The sequence below is a fragment of the Tenrec ecaudatus genome, chromosome 5 (assembly GCF_050624435.1).
Source record: "Tenrec ecaudatus isolate mTenEca1 chromosome 5, mTenEca1.hap1, whole genome shotgun sequence".
NCBI classification, from domain to species: domain Eukaryota; kingdom Metazoa; phylum Chordata; class Mammalia; order Afrosoricida; family Tenrecidae; genus Tenrec; species Tenrec ecaudatus.
In genome coordinates this window covers 142,256,949-142,273,709 of record NC_134534.1, presented here as the reverse complement: position 1 = coordinate 142,273,709, position 16,761 = coordinate 142,256,949, and the positions used below count along the sequence as shown (strand labels likewise).

General features: G+C 45.6%; 1 protein-coding gene across 3 annotated transcripts in view; it reads right to left on the bottom strand.

Annotated features, from left to right (window-relative positions):
• FHIT (fragile histidine triad diadenosine triphosphatase) overlaps nucleotides 1–14,952 on the bottom strand; it is a 1,786,389-nt gene extending 1,771,437 nt beyond the window's left edge. The window contains exon 1 of one of the 3 annotated variants that reach the window (XM_075550745.1): nucleotides 14,824–14,952. The gene's annotated coding sequence lies outside the window, so the exon portion shown is untranslated. Of the gene's footprint in view, nucleotides 1–4,050; nucleotides 4,170–13,684; nucleotides 13,736–14,823 lie in introns of those variants that run through there. The other 2 variants (XM_075550742.1, XM_075550743.1) reach the window with 2 other exon arrangements.
• Nucleotides 14,953–16,761: the final 1,809 nt, after the last annotated feature.

The following is a 16,761-nucleotide window of genomic DNA, read 5'->3' as shown; positions in this document are numbered from 1 at the left end:
CAAAGTGAAAACGGGCACATACGCATAACTCCTGGCCAGTAATGGAGTGTCATACTAAATCTAATGGTGCTGATCATAGGTGGAACTTGCTGCGTGTCTGTGTGCCAAACACTGGACACAGCGTGCTATCCATCGGCGATTTCACTTACTCCTCACAACTACAAGAGTCAAGCAGTACAGTCAAACGGGCAAAAGTCAGAACCTGTATAAGGTAGAGAAACCTGTCAGAGGAGGAAAGCTCAAATATTTTCCTCTAAAATGAGTGATAAAAAAGTGGCAAGAATAAACTCAGTCAATGGTAGAAAACTGACAAGACCCAGAAAAACTAGCAGTCCTGTTGTTTCTGACACTCACAAGTTTCGCTGCATTATCATTTCCAGTTGTGATGGGTAGGTTCATTGTGCCAACCTGGCCAATAAGAACATGGGGGATTAATAAGGTTGCAGTTTGATTGGAGGGCAAAGAGATAAATGACTCAGCAAGCCCCGCCTGTCTTTCTCTTGCTCTCTGGTGATCAGACGAGTGTGCAATTGCCTTAGCTAGTCCTCTGCCTCAACTCTAGAGCTACACTACCTGTGGGACACTCAACCCATGCACTGTGTCACTAGAACTTGAGGTTCCTTCGAGACCTGCTTCGCCACACTGCTGGTGTATACATCGCTTGAGCTGGGGACTGTCGGAACCTATCATCTGGCTGGCTCTTGGTGACCCACCCTGCTGTTTGCTGCCTGTGGTTGGACTGCTTGCATTGCTCTACAGAAGACTCAGCTGTCTGCTTCCTTGACCTTGGACCCAACAGCACTCTCGAGGTGAAGGACTTCCAGTATATTAACTGTTTCACAGAAGTGAGCTGACTGAGCCCTCTGCACTGCTGTGTGGACTAATTAGCTGTTATATTCCTTTGTGCTGTATATATCTATGCATATATATGCATTTTTAATCGCAAATTTCTGGTTTTGTTTCTCTACAGAACTCTAACACACCAATTTACAGAGAAGTGATACACAGAGAGTACTCAAGATCACACAGCTAATGAGACGCAAATCTAGAAGGCAGTCTCCAGAGCCCTGTAGTCAGGTCTTCACTCTATGCCCTCCTGAAGGAGTCCCTCCTTGACATTGTTCCTAGGAACATCTGAACATTCCTATTATCTCATTAGCACAAATAGCCCAACTGCATGTAGCAACAACCCCTTAGGAGAACTCAGATCTTGATGTTAATGAAGAGACATGATTCACCGTGTCTACCACAGGCCACACACTGTTCTGTACCCTGGGTTAGAGCAACAAGATCTCTGCCTTCACTGAACTTCCTTTCTAGAGAAAGGAAATGGGCAATATTAACTTAATAAAGCCAGAACTAAACCCTCTGCCATCAAACTGATCTTGACTCAGCAATCCTATAGAACCGAGGAGAACTGCCCCATAGGGTTTCCAAGACAAGCACTGGACTGGTAACTTCCAGGGCAGCAGCTCAAACCTACCAGTCATGCCTCAGACAAATTAAGGCTCACTGCCCCATAAAGGTTAAATAAAAAGCCTAGAAGACCTTATACTGGGTTACTATGGATCGGGATCAATGGCAATAGGTTTAGATTTCTTTCTTCCTTGGAGGGAGTGGACTTCACAAGAGCAGAGTGCCACGTCTTTTCCTATAGAGTGGCTAGTGAGTTCAAATGGCTGGCCTTTCAGTTAAAGCTGCGCTTTCTTCCACTGCACCACCAGGGCTCCTTACTAGCTTCATAAACAAGGCAGTATTCCAAGTCTGGGAAGGATTCAGGGACTGTGAATGTTGAGAAAAATAGGGCTGAAGTATGGGGTTTCTCTAGATTCCACTTACCCATACACCCCCAACCATGGACCTTGTGCTCAGCAGTCCTTTCAAGACCACAGTACTTTAATATGTATTCTTACTAGTACTTGGCATTTTATAATTACCTATCAGTTTGTTTGCCTGTCCACTGCCTCCACTAGACTGTAAACTCTATGAGGTCATGGACTGTGTACCTCTCTTGTTGCCTGATGGACATATAACCATGCCCATCACAGTGCCTGATAGATAAGAATGTCTACTAAATTCTCATGGAGTGAGTAACTCAGTGGTTAATACAGGAATTAATCATATCCAAGAAGAATGGTCAATGACCTAGCTGGGATTTGGGAATAGAAACTGATGTTTCTGGCAGGTTAGAGATGATCAAAATGAACTCTCAGTCAGAGAGTTCTGGTCAGAGGAACAAGGTCAGAAGCAGGAAGTGGATCTACACACCAGCCAGGAATTCAGAGAGACCCGTAGGCATAAGGTTAGAGCAATCATCAGTGGTGAGTCAGATTTCCTACTGGACTTTTGCCAGGCTCTCATGTCGTATGCCACCTACCAGCATGCCCTGTACTAACTGCTTCCTGACCCTCCTGAACCACTCTTACTTAGCTGTCACAGGATGATAGGTTCCATCGACCACTGACCAACAGTCTACTGTAACATAGTTACAAAAAAAACTAGTCGGACCCCAGGGGAACAGGTTGTTTATGTGGACCCCTCACAGCCCGTGGTTATTATTCATAATAGTGAGAACTAGTATAAGTCAAGGGCCCTATATGTAGAATCTCATTCAATCCGCACAATGTATTAGGTAGTTGCCATCAGAATGCCCATTTTAAAGGTGAGGAAGCTGAGACTTAGCCAGGGACCCTGTCTAAATGTTACACGCAGAAAGTGGAAATGCACAGGCCTGTAGATCTGGAAATGAGTCCACAAATAATAAAACTGCAATAACAGTAATAAAAATAATAGCTAACATTTCCTAAGCACTTATATAAGAAAGGCACTGTGCCTATATAGATTCATACTTTTAGCTCACGCCTCTCTACAAATTAGATATTATTATATCCATTTTCCAGAGGATAATAAAACTCTGCCAAACAACCTCACTTGTCCAAGGTCACCTTTGGCTCATAATAGAATAATATATGTGCATCATATCTAAACACTAGTATTCATTACCTGAAAACAGAAGGGCACAGACTAAAATTTAAATTCCTAGGAGAGGACACACTAACTAGTAGGGTAATAAACTAGTGCATAGGTTCCCAAGTCTATTTGGCCTACCTCCCCTTTTTCAGAAAAATAAGATAAAGTGAGTCAGCATCCCCCTGGCAATTAAAACTTTTGTACCATAGTTAGTCCTTATTCCTGAATAAAGTATAGGCATCTGCTTTTTCAGCTGCTTTAGACCATTTCATTCCTCCAGGGAAGCAGGGGAAGAGGGAGAGATTTGCTTACTTCCAAGACAATGGCCCCCCAAATACTTTCTGAATTTGGAACTAAAGACACTCCCAGAGGTAAACTTTCAGCCAAATACTAGATTTGCTTACAAAATAAACAATATCACCCATAAGTACTGTGCCCTCTTAAATAAAAATCTACCTGAGACCAAGGGTCACGATTGACCGGACGGCGAAGAGGAGAAGGTAAGAGAGGCAGCAAAGCTGGACGGATGGAAACAGGACAGATGCCAATAATGAGAATGCTGACACATTGTGGGAAGTGTGACAAATGTCACAGAACCACTTGTATTAAAACCCTTAAACGGGAACCCAATCTGCAGTGCAGACTTCCACCTCAAACAAGAGAAACACGATTAAGGAGAGAAACAAACAAAATGACAACATAGTAGCAGCCGTGAAAACCTAGAACCTTACTCGTCTCGGCGTGGCCCCTGGGCCAGAAGCATCTACACCACCTGGAAGCTCACTTGAAAGACAGGGGCTCTGGGGTCCTGTGGCCAGGACTCCTACCTGCCATTCCAGCCAATCCCCAACCCAGAGAGGTTAGGCCCGCTTTTCCGTCTGCACTAGAAAGCCAAACACTGCTAGTTCCTCTAGGCCAGGGAAAGCTGGCCCGCTGCCCCTGGAAAGTGCAAGAGGCTAGACAGAGGAAGCCTCAGAACAGCGGAAGCTTTCTCCTCTGCTCAGAGGAGCCAAGAGGAGACCTCAGCTGCACATTCCTTTGTGGCCACTGGCTACCCAAGCTTCCTGGCCTGGCTTTTACCTGAAGTCTGCGGAACCCAGCAACTGGGAGTCCAGACTGCAGTGGCCACCTGCTGTTTGTATTCTCTGTAACACTGCCCCTCTTCTGAAAATATCCTGTAAAATCTCCTATACACGAAGATATGAACGGAAGCCTCTGGGGCTGAGCTGCACAGTGGCCCTGCCCCACTTCCTGTGAGGATACAGTCCTCCCAGGAAGGGAAGAGTGCATTTTAAATAAGTGCCCTGAAGTGAATTTTAAATACTTCACAAAGCCTACACATCAAAGCAGACCATCCAAGTTAGGAGACCAAATTCAGTGAAAAATAATATTCCCCTTTCATGTGATGTAAAACAAGAAAAAAGGGGAAGAGGGGAGTTGTCATTTTCACTGAAGTGGTCTACCAACTTGGATGGTCTATTGTGATAAGTAGATTATTTGACACACTTAAAAGTCACTTCAGGGAATCCAAGAGTTAATTCTCCTTTTTAGTGGTGATGTAGTGGTTACATATTGGGCTGTGATCTGCATGGTTGGCAGTTCGAAACCACCAGCAGCTTCGTGGGAGAAAAACTGGACTTTCAACTCAAGTATACAGTTAGAGTCTCAGAAATGCACAGTGGGTCGCTATGAGTCAGCATTGACTCAATGGCAATGAGTTCAGTTTGGTTTGGATGATGATAGGAGCCCGGGTGGTGCTGTCAGGTAAAGGTTGCGCTGCTAACTGCAAGGTTGGTGGTTCAAACCCACCAGCAGGAGAAAGATGAGGCTTTCTACTTCTGTGAAGATTTACAGGTTCAGAAACCCTTCATAGGTTTACTATGAGTCATATTCAACTAAATGGCATTGAGTTTTATTTATTTTGTATGATGAGTGAGGTTATTGGCAAGCAGAGACTTAATTTTATTTACACAGATGATATAAAAGCAAACAAACAAACAAACAAAAAATAACCTTTCTCTTCCTCTACTCCTTACCACCTTTTTGTTGTTGGAGACCATCCACAGCTTGTATGTCTCTCTCTCTCTCTCTCTCTCTCTCTCTCTCTCTCTCTCTCTCTCTCTCTCTCTCTCTCTCTCTCTCTCTCTCACAGCTCCCTGCTCTCCTTGTCACCTCTACTCTCACCTGTCTAAGAATTCCTGGGGGGAGTGGATGGGGGGAAGAATATGGAAGAAGACTCAACAGTGCTTCAAGGTGGAGAGAAACAATCTTATTCCAGCAGCTTCCAGACCCCCATCTCCAATCGTTCTTAGGGCGCCAAGCACCTGCTAAGGAGAACCAACTGAACATGACAAGATGTTTTTTGGTTTTTGTATTTTGGGTTTTTTTCCCCAAAACTGAAAACATGGAAGGAACTTCAAGTCTTGCAGAAAAATTGAAAATCTGTTCTTACCACATACCACAAACTTCATTGGTTAAATGACTGCAGCCTGCAGTCTCCTCCAGACTGTACCCAACTACAGCATGCGTGCATTACACCTCAGGGGCGGGGGGGGGAAGGGGGGTGCCGAAACACTATCGCTGGTGCTTCTGGGCTCCCATAGCTGAGAGTCTAAAAGGACACAAAACGAGTCTCTAAGTTCCTGAATAGTGTCAGTGTATAGACTTCTTTGCAAACCTGCTAGTCAGTTTCTCAATGTCCTCTTCTCTTCCTACTTATTTTTCATAAAGAGAAAAACTCCGAGTCACATACAAAATACCTCTGAAATACATAATTTTTGAAACTAGATGAAATCCTCTAGCAAAAACACTCCTCTCTCCCACCCTGCCCCCTTTTTTCTTTTTTTCTCTATGAAGTCAACTCACTAGAAAACTCAAGCTCCTGCACTGTCACACACACACACACAAAACCCAAAACAAAATCAACCACCTCTCGGTGAGCAGAAAGGCTGGTGAGAGCAGTATGAGTGCAGACCAAGAACACTCCTGGATGTTGGGTAAACTTCCAACTCCCTGCCACCAAGTCAGTCCTGGCTCAGAGAGACCTCACAGCCCAGAGTAGAACTGCCTCTGTGGGTTTCTGAGGCTCCATAGCAAATGGCCCCACGGTTCTCCCTTGGAGTGCCTCTAACTGCTGACCTTGTGATTCGCACCCCAGTGCGTAGGCTATCATACCACAAGGGCTCCTGGGGCAGTGGGTAGAAGATCTTAGATATAAATAAAGTTACAAGTGTGCTTTACACAATTGATGTATGTATGGATTGTGATAAGAGCTGTATGAGCCCCCAATAAAATGATTAAATAAATATACAACTACATGTAAACAGGCACCGTTTCTATGAAGGAAAACAAATTGTAAAGGAAGGGGTCGCAAAAGATTACCAGTGACCCATAAAGTTAAAGGTACTTCATAGATTTGATTGCAGCAACAATTCCAAGTGCAGGCATCAAAAGTCAATCAAACTCACTGTTGCTGAGTTCATTCCAACTCAGAGCAGCCCTCCAGGGCCTCTGTAAAGGAGAGGAACTGGCTCACTGCCACGGGGACCATCTCTGACAAGACAGAACTCCCCCTATGGGTGTCCAAGGCTGTGACTCGTTAGGGAAGCAGAAAGCGTTATCTTTCTTCCACACAGCACCCGGTGGATTCGAACTGATGATATGGCGGTGAGCAGCCCAATATGCACCCAAGATGCTATCGGCAATGACTATTAGCAGAGGCTTTAAGACAGGCACTTTCTTTCTCTGGTTCATTTCAAAGTACTGAATTGGAATGTAAGAATGTTACTAGTGAAAGGGGGGGTTCTATTTGAGCTGAACAATAGTTGAAACCTTTAATGCTGTATGGCTCGTCCACACGTTAACTCAACTTCTTGTGAACATGGTTTTAACGGGTTGGTCCTACACTTCTCCAGCCTGAGCCTACCCCACAGCAGTGAGGAATGGAACAAATGAAGCACCAGGGAAGGAAACACATCCTGCAACTCAGCAGAAAGAGCATCCTGACTGCTGTAAGCAGAGCTAGAGCTAAAACAAGGGCGGGATTGTCACTGGTCCAAAATAACCCATTACCATTGACTCTAGTCCAACTCACAGAGGTCCTGCACAACAGGGCAGACATGCCCAATGGGACCTGCAAGATTGTGAATCTTTACAGGAGCAGAAGGCTCCATCTTTCTCCAACAAGTAACTGGAGGGCTTGAACAGCCAACTGAACCCACAAGATCACCCAGGACACCATCCATAGTTAGATCATCAAATCCATGAACACATGGGGATGAAGAGAGGAAATGATCATCCCTTTCACTCCCACATCCTTCACAACACTACTTTCTAGCTGTTTCATGCCCTGCACCACGTAGTCCCGGTGTATAGTGGGTACACAGTGCCCTGCCAGCAGGCCTTTTCTCATCTCATAAAGAGTTAGAGCCATGGAAACCCACAGGGGCAGTTCTACTCTGCCCTGCAGGGCAGCTAGCTATGAGTCAGTATTGATTCGATGGCATTTTTCAGTTTGATCCTCACCTTTTATCTATTAGATTATAGCTGATTATTATCTCAATGTTCTGTGCATTTCTAGGGAAATTTACTTGGACAGATTTCAAAGCAAACAAAAGAAACACAAAGCTGGTACCCAATCTCTTTTCTCCATTGTTCCGATTTAACTGATCCAGAAAGGACCAAGGAAACCTGGTGGCTCAAGGTTTCAGTACATAGCCGCTAAGGTCAAGGTGGACAGCTCCACCCACCCAGCAGCCAGGCAGTACCCAAGACCATGCAAGCTCCTCCTGCAAACACCTCAGAGGAGAAACGCCCCTGGGGAAGTAGGACTCCATCCCATGGGGCCGTTGTGGGTCAGCATCAACCTTGCAGCACCCAATAGCAGCAGCAACGGAGGGGACCTGCCACACGTGCTTCTAACTTGCAGCCAGAACAGAGAACTAATGCTGGAAAGCAATGCAAACAGGTTTCAATTACATTAAGAGGCACCGTAATTAGTTTAAATAAACTTCCCATGAGAAGCAAGGTGACTCGAATTTCCATTCTAATAACCATATGTAATATGTTGCTTTAAAGACATGCAATTTTTCTACCATAAAATTAAAGGAACTCAATGGTGTGAGCTGAAATAGATCTATTTGCCCAAATACTCAAAATTTTATAAAGAACTAAAGAAGTGGCCTTCCTTATTAGAAATAAACAACAAGAGCAGAACAGAAGAACATCTATCATACCAAATATTCAAAATATGATAACCAGGAAGCATGAACCAGATTTAATCAAGTTATGGCTTTGGTTAATAATGAGTGCAATCAAAGGTGCCGTTTACGGGATGTTTCCACGTGCAGGTACGGTGTTAAACACTTTCTGTGTGTTGGTTACCTTATTGAAATCCTAAAAGATCGCTCTGAAATAGGAATTGTTACCCTCATCCCACTGATAGGGAAATGCAGGCTCCAGGAGATTAAGACGCCTCCCTGGTCTCAGAGCTAGTAAACAGTAAAGCCGATGTTAAAACCCAGGTCTTTTACTCTCTAGACCCTATGTTCTTGACCACTATCATCTCTCACATGGACCACCTCAAGAGTCTCCTAAGTCGAAAAAGAAAAAGAGTCTCCTGAGTCCTTGTCATTCAAAATTTACTCTGTGGCCCGGTGCATCAGTCTGTCCAAAATACTGAATCCTTGGTTCCTTCTGAACCTACTAAATGGGAAATTTCACACGAGCATGTGAACTTTGAGAAGCACTGGCCTAACTGATCTTCCCACGTGGAAGATCACAAATCCATGGAGCCCTATTGCTGCCATCCGGGAGATGCTGGACTGCCAATTGCAAAAGTCAGCAGTTCGATCCCACCAGCGGTTTGGGGAGAGATGAGTTATAGCCTCCAACCCTACATAGTGTCGTCATAAGGAAGAAGCTACTAGATGGCAGTGGGGTTTGGGTATCTAAAAGCATCTTTTAAAACCTGAAAGAAAAACAAACAAACAAACAAACAAAACCCTGCTCATTTAATTTCTCCAACTAAAATTTTCAAGAGTTTGGAATACAGGCCAAAACTCTTTTCTAATACAAGTAAGCAGACTCTGCATGACATCACCACACCTGCCTCCACAACCTCCTCTCTCCGCTCCATTGATTTTTATACCCCATGCACACAGGCCTTCTTTTTGATCAACAAATTCCAACCTCCTTTTCAGTCCTTCCTTTTCTCTTTCGGTTCTTCTCATGACCCTACCCCAGCCTGACACGCACCCCTTCCCCCCCACCTCTTGTCAGCCCGGTTCTTGGCGCATCTGCAGTGCACAGTGCTGCACCTGGCACAGTTCTCGGTGCTGAACACACTTACTGAAGGAACACATGTTCAGGTAGGGATGGCCTCAGCTCTCTCTTCTTCCATCCTGTGTACTCTGATGGTGGCCCTGGCTCCTGTTGCTCCTTCCCTGTCTGCTGCATCTCCCCATTTTCTGTAACTCACCTCCTTATCAGTAGCCTTGTGACTAGGAATGCTGTAGGCTTTAGAAGGAGATGTGGCTGGTCCAATGGCCGTTGCTCAGGAATTACTCACTGTGTGGATGACAATTGCTTCCCTCTGGCTCAGAGGCCCCTCCTGGGACAGCTAGGCCAAGCCCTGTCTAGAAGTGGACAGAAGGCACCACTGACAGGAGCGGTTCTCTTTTCCATCCAAGATGTCATCTACTGATGGAACCACAGGTTGACAGGGCAGACGTGAGCACTGCGGTCTCTCAGCCCATACCAGAGAACATCACTGCATTGCCAAGCAGTTATTGAAGGGGTGTGGAGTGCTTCATATTTAAAGTGCTATGGCCAAGCCTCCTACTCTAAGGGGAAAAAATGGAAAATCCTTTTATTTTCTTTTTTTTAAACAGACACTTGTCTCAAGTCTAAATCTAGAGTGAATCTTAATTTTCACATACCAAATGTCCATGCTCCATCATCAAAAGGGCTAATATTTATCTACTGTATGCAGGCTACTGAGTGCCATGTGACACTCTCAAAGTTTTAAACAAACTATCATATCATCTTCCTGATCATTCTATGAGATCGAAATACTTAGTATGCCTGCTCTACAGAAAAGGAAACCAAGGGCAAAAGGAATCTGCTTATGCGGAAGGGCTGGGATTCACGCCACAGGGGCCAGACTCCTCCTTCTGCTGCTTCTCTGCTGCTGTCTTGCTCTTGCCTCATCTGAGATGTCCCATGCAAGGTCTTTCCAAAGACAGCCCCATGGAGGATGACCTCACAGACTGAGATTTTTCTCTGCAATACAGATGTTGAAAGGACAGTGACCTGCCACATCTTACATGTTGAGATGGCACAAAGGGAAGGGAAAATGAAGCCCAGAAAAGGGCTCTGTTCTGCCTAGGAGTGTGGCTTCAGCTCCACCAACAGCATTCCCTTGCTTGGTAGTGTGCTAAAGGTTCAGCCTGTCATCCTGGGGGAGCAGTGGGGTAGGAAGGTGGGGGGGGGCGACAACAAGCACTTCTCCTACAGTGACTGTCTCCAGGAATGTCTAGCCAATAAGTTATGAAGCTGCTACTTTAGTATCCAATTATGTAGAAATCATCTTTCACCCGCAAGAGGTGTTAACTTTATCTGCAAATACATCATTGAAAGGGCCAATGTGTCATCTGAAACACAAGTTTCATATAATCCTAACAAATTCATGTGTTCATTTGTGATAACCTATAGGGAAAAACAAGGATGTGACCGTGGTAGTTACATAATCAGGTGTCAATTTGAGGATTAAGAAGTGTAGGGGTGGAGTCTAGCCTGTCAATCAGGATATAGCCAATGAGGCCTCTGTGTGGGGATGGCCTTCTCCTGAGGATTCTGGGAACTCCTGTATTTCCTGCATTTCCTCCTTAGAGGAAGGTAACACTCTCTCTCTTGGTTCACTCCCTGTGAGACATCCCTGGGGAAAGACACATGAAGAGAGGCTTAAAGAGTCAGACTTCTGGAGCCAGAGAAGTCCCATGGACACCCCTGCCAGCACTGAGATGCTTACAATGCCACTGGATCCACAAGACTTCTCACCGACCAGGCTGTGATCGTCCTGCATTTGGTGTCAGTCCATGTGTTTCGTGAGTATAAAGAGGCCATTCATTATAAATTGGTATCGGACATATGAGCTAATATTGGGCTGATGGACTTGATCTGAACTAGGATGGGATGTTTATTCAATATTCAACTGCTCTTGTCTATAAAGCTCTTTCATATATATATGCATGTTTATGAATTTATTTCTCTAGTCAACCCAGACTGACACAGTTACTTTAAAAACTAAGGTAAGCCTGACCCAAGCCATGTTATTTTCAATTGTCTCATATGCCTGTATGTGAAACTGGGTATTGAAGAAGATTTTAAAAGATAATGATAAAAGAAGAATGGATGCATGTGAAGTATGAAGCTGGGGACGAATATAGGCAGTAGCATGGGCTGCCAACAGAACTAAGAGAGCTTGCTTGGATGAAGCACAACCAGAATACTCATTAGAGGGAAGAGGGTGAGACGTGGACATGTTATTAGAAGAGACCCGTCCCTGGAGAAGGGCATCATGCTCAGTAAAGTGCAGGGGCAGCAAGGAAGAAGGAGGCCCTCAGAGAGAGAGATTGACACAGTGGCTGCAACAATGGGTCAAATAGAAGAAGAATTGCAAGGAAGGTGCGGGCCCAGGTGGTGTCTATTCTGTTATACACAGGGGCAGTATGCATCAGCACCAACCGTACAGCACCTAACAAGAACATGGGCAGCCAAAAGAACAAACAAATCTATATGGTGAGACGTACAGCCAGCATGTTTCTTAGACACAAAGATGGCAAGTCTTCATCTCACATGCTTGGAGATGTTACCAGGGGAGACCAGTCCCTGGAGAAGGATGTCATGCTTGGTAAAGTACAGGGACAGAGAAAAATAGGAAGATCCTTGACAAGATGGATTGATGCAGTGGGTACAACAATGGGCTCAAACATAAGAACAATTGTAAGGATGGTGCAGGACCAGGCAGTGTTTCATTCTGTTGCACATAAGGTTTCCCCTAACAACAACAACACAGAGAATTCCATATTCAGATCTGTAAATTCAAACTGTGTGAGATTTTTTTTTCTCTAGAGTCTGAAAGAACAAAAGAAAAGAGTATTGAAAGCCAAAAGAAGATTAATTCCCAAAATAGAAGTGGATCCTATTGAAGCTGGGTCTACATTCATGTAGGAATAATGACAGAGAATTTTTTTCCTCCCGCTGTGTATTTTCAATCACCTTATATGCATGCATGGGAAAGCGAAGATGGCAAGACTTTATCTTCCATACTTTGGTCATGTGACCAGGAGAGACCAGTCCTTGGAGAAGGACATCATGCTTAGTAAAGTGCAGGGGCAGCAAGGAAGAAGGAGGCCCTTGATGACAAAGATCGACACAGTGGCTGCAAACGTGGGCTCAAACCTAAGAACAAGTGTGAGGATGACACAGAACCTGCACAGCTGCATGTACATTCAGGTGGACAGAGAAACATAGCCCCTAATCGTGTATAGAAACAAGATTAAGAGGGGCACAAAGAAACCAAGAATCTGAAAAGGTCAACACAGTTCTAGAAATCCTCCAGAAACCTGGAGGCAAGAGCTGAGAGTGAAGCCACGGGGCATGCGGTGAACATGGCAGACCACTCGGGTCATTTGTAAAAATGAAACAGATTAAGTTATTTATAAGGCCCTCCAACCCTAACCCACTTCCCTCTAGTCTCTGAACCTAACAAGAGATGGTTATATGTTTGCCTTTAGAGATGCTAAAAAAATGCATCAGGTGAATTGCTTTAGAGATGTTCAAAAATGCACCAGTTGAAATAATGAAATATTCTGAACTTTCAATAATAAAAGCTTTAAAACATTTGGTCCTGCTTTGTGGCCTAGAAAGGACAAACTAAGAAAAAAACCATTATCTAAACTGCAACACATCTGATGCTCCTGCTTAGCTGACTGCTATGGAAATATAATGACCCTGAACTTGGTAAAAATAGATGCTTAGGTCTAGTTTGATTTCTCATACAAACACATCTTGTGACCTTGGGGGAGCTGCTTTTCTAACTTGGGCCAGTTTCCTCATCTCCCAAAACAAATTATTATAAAGCCACATAGAGGTAATAGTGGCAAAACTTTTACTAGATGACTGGAACTGCTCCAAGTGTCTGTTGCCTTGGATTTGAATGATCTCAAGTATGCTTTCATATCAAACATTCGGTGCTTAACTACAGAGGTAACTGTAGAGTGGGCTACCTCTCAGCTCTGTCTGGGTAGGTCTTGGTCTAAACAAAGACTGCCAAGTAGGCTGGGATACAATCCCATTCCTTCCATTCACTAGCTAAATTATGCTGAACAAGTAGTTTAACTTCTCTAGCCTTTGTTTATTATGTAAAATAGACATTAAAATGGTTCTCTCTCTAATCTACGATCAAGCACGCAATACTAGCAATACTTGTGACGCATATTAAATATTACTTATATAGTATACACTAGCACAGTACTTATATTTACATTGCATTACTAGCTGTGTGACTATTGACAAATTTTCTCATCTACAAAATAGGCAATTTAGAGATAATGGTAACATATGCGAGCTTTGTTTGAAGGCCCGCGCGCTCACTGTAACAACTTATATTTGGAAAAGTTTTATAGCGTCAACAAAGGAACCTAAAACATACCGACTACACACATCTCTCTGTTCCAGCAATGCCGCAGCACGTGGGCTCATAGGCTGCCCGCGCAGGGACATATGGGAGTTGGAGGACCGAATCACAGAGCTGCTCTAAGGAACTGCGGGAATTGAGACTTCATCTCCCAGCGGACACCTCGGTCGGGCAGAGAACCCTGGGAGGTGGAGTACCAGCCCGCCGAGCACCGAGATGCCAGACTCCAACTCCCAGAAGGCTCCGCTGTGCCGGCTGCTGGCCGTAAAACGGAGATTGAAAGGGAGAGTTCTTGCACCTGTAATTTTACTAGGTGCAAGCTGCACCGCCTTCCGGAGCGCCGTGTCCGGAACTGACCCGACCATTTAGGAAACAACCATTAGGAGCATGTTCTGCTGGTCCCTAGCACACTTTTGACTGACCCCAATTGCAGTCAGTTTGCAAGTGGCAAACTTTGGGGAGCATTTTTTCCCCAGGGTTGGGCCTGCTAAACAGAATCCTACTAGGGCAGTGGGTGAGAGGCTCAAATCCCTCTAAGTGCCTGGACGGCGAGCGGCTGGTCCGAGGGCATGTAGCAGGGCCAGAGGTGGAACCTGGAGACGCTGTCGCGAGCACGGGGCAAGTTCCACTACCTGCCTCCCTGTCCACGCTTGGATGACTTTTAAGAATTCCTGCGTTTGAAATGGAAAACACCACTGAACCAGGAGATGGTTCATCCCTACGAATTCGGGCTTTTTTTTTTTTTTTTTTTGGATACACCTCAAATTCTGTCCCGGAATGTCTTTGCTGCGACCCTAGGGCCTAGGCGCGTGTTCAGCCCGCACTTCAGGGAGCCCAGCGGTGCTTAACGCAGTCCTACCACTTGCTTAGGAAACGGCAAACCACCCTACACGATGGGTGCGACGCCCAGGGCTGGCCGCGTGCCTCAGTTTCCCAGTGAGGAAAGGCTAAAGGTCACTGCTAGGGGTTTCCAGAGCGTGGGTCCGGCGCTGGGGCTTGAGGCCCTGAGCGTGCAGACGCGGCTGGCGTGGACGCGGGGGAGTCCTGTGGACAGCCCCGTTTCGAGCGGCGCCAGCACCGTCCCCGCCCGCGCGTGGAAGCCCAGACCCTGCCCCAGGGATCCTCGTCCACCTGGCTTTGCCCCCAGCCCCTACCTTCCGCGGTCTCGGCGCCTGGGAAGTAGTGAGAGGCAGAGGGAGGGTGCGCGGGGCAGGGGCGCCGCCAGGGCCTTACCCACTGGGGTGGCCACCTGAGGGGACCCGAAGCTGAGCGGCAAAAGTCCCGCGACTGGACGGACGGGAGCGGGAACTACAACCCCCACAAGACCTTGCAGCAGGCGTGGACCCAACGCGGTCCAGGAGCCCAGGAGGCGCCGAGCACGCACCCACGCCAGGCCAATCAGAAGCCGGGGAGAGGAGGCTCCTTATCCTAGGGGAGAATGGGATGCCCTCTGAGGAGACCACTGAGGGCGAGAGAATCCCTTTGGAAAAGGTTTCTGTCATAAAACGCACAACCATCGCCTTGTCTTCGATGGAAAAGAAACATGGTTCTTTGCAAGGAAAGGGAACAGCTACATTTTTGCTTACTTCTCTCCTCCCATAGTCAGCTTGTGTCACCCTTCTTCCTTACTTCCCACAGGCTGGAGAGCCTTCCATTTCCTCTCCCAACTCTAGATCTTTCTAAATTTCGTAGGTCTTCCTTCTTTTTGTTTCTTTCGCATGAGCTCACGGTGTCTGCCTTGATTCGGTTTAGACTACAGCCTTACACGGCATCCTGAATCTTGTACCGCAAACTTCCCTTCTTTCTAGTCACTGTTCTGCTGTTTTCCACCTTACACTTTTGTCTTTATCTAGTTGATCTTGCTAACTGGATTGCCTGCTGGAAGGCAAGATCTCTGGATGACATTTTTGTTTTGGCCACTGCAGATTCCCTAATACCTATAAATCATGTCAGGCACGTAGTTAACACACACACACATGCACACACACCTCATTGCCACTGAGTTGAAGCCGACTTACAGCGACCCTATAGGACAGGGTAGAACTGCCCCCTGTGAGTTCCTGAGACTTTATCTCTACAGGAGTAGAAATCCCCTCTTGCCCCACAAGAAGCAGCTGATGGTTTCAAACTGCTGACCTTGTGGTTAACAGTAACCACAACACCACCAGAGCCTCTTGATGCACAGTAAGCACCCAGAGTATGTATGTATGTATGTATGTATGTATGTATGTATGTATGTATGTATGTATGTGTAATTTGAATAACTGAAAGAAACTTGAAGTGATCTCCCCTCTCATTGTCCACACTGCAGATCAATTAAACACTGCTGTAACCACCATGCCCCTGTGTTCTGACACTTTTAAAGCTCAGCATCATTTTCTCGATGCAGTTCCTGCAGAATGACCACTGGAGCACAGTGAGGGTGTGAATGTTCGAGAAATGACTTCAGCAGACCTAGTTCCTAACCTCATGATGCTCTTGGTCTACTGGGGAGATGTTGCCAGGCAACCTGGAGTTTTCCTGACTCATAGCAACCCTAAAGGAACAAGATACTGCCTGGTCCTCGCCATTCTCACAGTTGCCGTTCTGCTCAGAGAGGTTACCTTGGCAGTGAGTGCAATCGCAAATAACAGAGTGGCTACATTATTTGGACAAGGTCATACGGCCCAAAAGCAGAATTCAGAGAGTAGTCTTATTGCTTTATTTTTACTTTTTTACTTTTTATTCTGAATTAAGCGGGGGTATACTTTTCAGGTCATCAATTTTGTATTCAATAATTTCAACTACTTAGCACATCCCCCAATAGTTTGCCCTGCCACCCGATCCCACTTGCTGGTCTCATCTCCCTCTTGCAGAATACAAGCTTCCCCTCTGGTCTTACTACTCTTGAGACGGCTGTTTCTCAGAATGACTTCTTGTATTCTGCTCCTTCCCCTTCAAATCGTAGGTCCAAAGGATGAGGGAAATTGCTTTGATCTTTTACATTTGAAAAAGAAGAAACCAAGAGCAACGACCCTTGAACAAGCACTGAGATATGTCCCCAATTCCTTCGGCACCGTTTTCTCTTCTCTCACATTTCTCCTTGACCTGTT